This window comes from Aptenodytes forsteri, unplaced genomic scaffold, assembly GCF_000699145.1.
Source record: "Aptenodytes forsteri isolate BGI_AS27 unplaced genomic scaffold, ASM69914v1 Scaffold276, whole genome shotgun sequence".
NCBI classification, from domain to species: Eukaryota; Metazoa; Chordata; class Aves; order Sphenisciformes; family Spheniscidae; genus Aptenodytes; species Aptenodytes forsteri.
The window spans coordinates 564,240-568,793 of record NW_008795479.1 but is presented as its reverse complement, the minus strand read 5'-3'; the positions used below and the strand labels follow the sequence as shown (position 1 = coordinate 568,793).

Sequence of the window (4,554 nt, the reverse complement as noted above, 5' to 3'; positions counted from 1 at the left end):
AGGGCTGCCAGGTGTGGCTGGGCCCCACCCCCCCCCCTCTGCCCCCCCCCCACCGCCGGGTTTTGTAGGTGCTGCGCACGCGTTCCGGTCCGGGGTTTTGCAGTGGGAGCTGTAAATATTCCTGCGCAAAGTAAAATTCACAAGAAACAAGCACGGGCGGTGCAAGGCAACGTCTCTGCTTTCGTCTCTGCTTCTTCCCAGCATCCTGCAAGCAGCTCCGAGATAAAAAAACTGAACATAAACCCACACAGCCACTTATCAGCTAATTGCATGGATATTTACTCCACAGCGTCTTCCAGGGGCAGCCCCAGAAAGCCGACCTGTCCCCAAAGCAGCGCCCGTTCCACCTGCCCCCGCACCACAAAACCGGGAGGAACCACCCGAACCTGAGCAAGGGCAAGCGCCGGGAGCCGCTCCCTGGGACCCTCTTTTATAGCAGCTTCATTTCAAATGGCTCATTTTTCTGCGGTCGGGTTTGCCAAGCGCTGAATTGCATAAACCCAAGGCAGAAATTAGGCAGACGCCACCTTTTGATTATTTAGTACCAACCACCCTGGAATTACATTGCATTTTTTCTTTCAGGGAGGCAAAAAAAAAAAAAGGGGGGGGGGGGCAATTTGACATTGTGCTGCCTCAACACAACAAGAAGAGATTCAGCAGAAAGAGACTTTATGTGTGTGGGGGGGGAAGTACTGAGTCCCGGGGGGGCAGTTTCTTACAGCTGCACCACCCAAAACCACAAGAAGCTGTTAAATTTATTTTCAAGGAGGGGATTCCAGCGGCCGCTACTTGGAAGAGATCCCTGCTTCCCCCTCGTGTTTGGCTCTCCTCCCGCCCCAAACCCACAGGATCGGAAGGCTGGAGCTCTTTGCTGCGCACATACGTTAAAAAAAAAAACCCAAACCTAAAATCCTTTGATTTTCCTCAAGGAACGGCCCCCGTCCCGAGCGTACGGAGCAGGAAAGATCTCCCAGCAGGAGACGAGGAGCGGCCCGCGCCCCGGCTAGCCGATCGCGCCCCGGCTCTCCCGTACCGGGGCAGAAGTGACAAGACCCCGCACACGCGTCCCCGAAGACCCCTGCCCACCCTCGGCACAAACAAGCAGCACATCGCACCCACTCAGGAGACCTTCCACAGCGCTCCAGGATCATTAGAATAATTTAAGGTGAACAGGAAAAACAAGCTTTTGGTGCCTACAAAGCTCTTCAGTTAATCAGTCCGAGCCTTACTCAAACATCTGACTTCACCCATGCGGATGCCGGGGATTTTTGCCACTGAAGTTCGGGTAACTACCACAAAAACCCACCTCCTGACAGCACATTCCTGCCCGGATGGGCAGAGAAGTCACAAATACCAACTTCGAGTCAAAAGTTGGCTTTGAGGTGAATTTTCCGGAGCAGCCCTATCCCAGCCTCCTCCGCCCGGCGCGCTGCAAACAGATGCGAGGGAGACACCTAGTCGCGTTTTTGCTGCAGACCAGACCTGATCCTGCTCAACTCGGGCGAGGACCGGCCGCGGCAGAGCAGGATGAACCGCACGGCGGAGCCTCGGCAGACGCGTGAAGCCCGAGGCGGAACCAGAACCCAAACACCAACTTTCCCAACGCGCTCGATTATCAAAGAGAAGGAAACACAAACAGAAACAAACAGCCAAACGCTTTGGTTTCACCGCCCCAGCAGCAGTTAACCGGGAGATTTCTTCCTCTCCTCTTCAGACACCTTCAACTTGAAACTGCCTTTGCAAAAAGCAGTTGGTCTCGAGTGGTTCCGGCTGCCCGGCTCACCCCAGCTCTCCTCCCGACAGCTCCTGCGGTCGCCATCACGCCAAACACGGGTTTCTTCTCCTCTCCTTCTTCGGAAGAGAGCTCAGCCGCCCCACAGCTCATCGCACGCGCACGGCAAGCGGCGGGCACGGATCCCGTCCGTCGGGACGGCAGTCCTGGCCCCAAACCTCCGCCCGCAGCCGGCTCCTCTCCCGGGAGCCCGGGACCGCGCCGGACGGGCCGCAGGCTCGCGAGCTGCTGGCCAAGGCCACTCGGCTGCTCCTCTTTTGTGGGACCAAATACCTGGCCACACGGTCGGCAAATCTTCCCGATTCCCCGGCTGGCAGACGGATGGGGCGGGGATCGTGGCGGGGCCTCCCCCCACCCCCCCAGACGGGTGGGGCGGTGACCGCGGCGTGGCCACTCCGACACCCATCCCAGCACACTCGTCATCTCAAGGCATCGCACCCGCAGGACAGGTAACCTCAGCTGACAAACTCGCTACAGGACAAGGCGGATTAATGAGAAAAGGGGGGATATAAACGGTTCCTGCTGTGCAGAGGACGAAACCATCGAAGGGAGCTGAGAAGAAATAAGATTAATCCATAATTGTCCTCTTTGGAGGTTTGGCTTTTTTTTACCTTCCTTCTGTAGCACTTTGTATCTGGGTCAGCGCTGGTGAGGGGGCAGCGGGTCTGAGCCAGTACAATAACGCCCGTAGGGCGGGGAAAAAAAAAAATCCTAAACCCACCACTAATTACAGCAAACCCACCCGTCCCAGCCCAGCAAAACACACTTGATTTCAGCGGCAAAAGACGAGCGTGCACGGCCATCCCCGGACACCCCACGGCAGGGAAGGCCGGAGGAGGAGGAAGCGTTCAGCCACGCTGCGTCACCGGACAAAGTATTTGTAACCCCACGAGAACGAGCCAGATGCAAAAATAGTTCTGCTAGCAGTTGTTTCAGGGTAGGATTGCTTTTTTTTTTTTTTTGGTGCACGGCTTCAGCGGGGGGAGGGGGATTTTTAAGTGCAGAAAGTGCTTTTCACTTCAATTCATCACCCCGTCTAATTCCTGCCACCTCAATTAATCCCCCAGTCTAATTTCTGCCGCTGAGTGGCAACTACAGCCTTGATTTCCACTAACGCCCGGCAAAGGGACCCCGCAGAAACACCCCTCTCCGGTTACCACCGGGGTGCTGAGACGGAGCACCCCCACCACGAGCAGGGAACAGCACCCGAGCCACCGCACGCCGACGGGGAGCAGAGGAAAATCCTAAACAAAATCCCAAAGCTGGAAACTCCCAGCAGCGCCGCGGGCTCTCCCTCAGCCTCCCCTACGCCGGCACGTAACCGCACGCGATGCTCGAGCCATGGAAACGGGAGCGCGGGCAGGGGACGCGCTGCCACCGACGTCAGCCGGGCAGCGCCACGAGGTCCCCTCCGGAGCCCTGGATCGCACCCAGCAGCTCATCGGGAAGGCACCGGGCAGCCGGCTTTACCAATCTCGCCCTTTCCATCAGCAAAAGGACGCCCGATCAGGATTCGCCTGCAGCCAAGCTTCCCAAACTTTTCCGAGCCAGGACAATCGGGCCAACCGCAGAGTTATTAACGCAGGCGGGCGCCCATCGGTCCCGAGATGTAAATCTCGGTGAGGCCGGGCTCCATGCGCGGAGGACGGAGCCTCTCCCGATCCGTCCCGACGGCACAAGGCTGACGCGAGCGGCTCCTTACAGGAGAGGAGGGATGAGCGAATCGTTAGTACGTTAGGGGGGGAAAAAATATATATACATACAGGAACACCCACCTTAGCGAGGAGCTCTTCTGGTCTTGCTTATATCCACGATTCAAACAGCAGCCAAGCGAGAGTGTTTTTAAGAAGTCTTCTATCCCCTTTTCTCCTTGACTTTTTAAATAAACTACCCAACAAAACCACGGAAGCTCCTACAGAGAGTTTCACGTATGGCTCTTGTAGCGGGAAGCCAAACTGCCAGAGTCGGGTATCGGCGGTCAGTGTTAAAGCTGGTCGACTTGCCAGAAGCCACCCAATTTTTTTACCCCCAAAACCTTCTTTTTTTTTTTTTCCTACTTAATAATTTATTGACATGGGGAGGAGGAAAAAGAAAGTCCGGAACTCACCCTGCGCTCTCTAGGTCATTTCTTTTTTTAAAGACACCATTCCTGAAGAACTAACTCCCTTGTTCCCTTCTTACCAGCAGGACTTAATGCCGCCCTCACAAACCCAGGCGACGGGGCAGGGTGCTCAGAACACCTTAAACCTCGATTTGCTCTCTTAGTATAGCAAGTCCTCCAGAAACTGGATCGGGTTAAGTGATAAACCTTAATAAAAAAGCCAAGGGAAGGTCATCTGAACTGGGTTATTCTTTTAAAAATTCAGCCCATACCTTCTCCTTCGCGTTTACTCACAATCGGAGCGCGCGTCTCCTCCCCGCCAGCTCCTTAAGACTAGCTTATCTCCCAGGCGAGAGCCTGCTCGGAAAGCCGGGCCCTGTGCCGGAGCGCTCCGCTGCTCCGTCCCGAGCTCTACAGCCGCGCTGCCCTACGCTTGGATTAAATACTAAAAAATAAACGGTTCAGGCTCTCCCAGAAGTTAAGCTTAAAGCTCCCAAAATACAGCACTGAATCACCAAAACAGGGTTATCCGAAGGCGGCTGAGGCTTCGCTGCGCCGCTCGCCCCTAACCCCCGCTCGGTTCTTCCCTCCCCGTTACCGGCACATGCCGCTGCGGCCCGGCAGCTCCCGCGGCCCGGCTCCGGCCTCCCCCCGCTCCCGG

At 56.2% G+C, this 4,554-nt stretch overlaps 1 protein-coding gene across 1 annotated transcript in view; it reads right to left on the bottom strand.

The window, feature by feature from the left end:
- Positions 1-4,466, bottom strand: part of DEDD (death effector domain containing) — a 12,445-nt gene extending 7,979 nt beyond the window's left edge. Inside the window, exon 1 of the mRNA XM_009281244.2 lies at positions 3,568-4,466. The gene's annotated coding sequence lies outside the window, so the exon portion shown is untranslated. The remainder of the gene's footprint in view (positions 1-3,567) is intronic.
- Between the last annotated feature and the right edge of the window lie 88 nt (positions 4,467-4,554).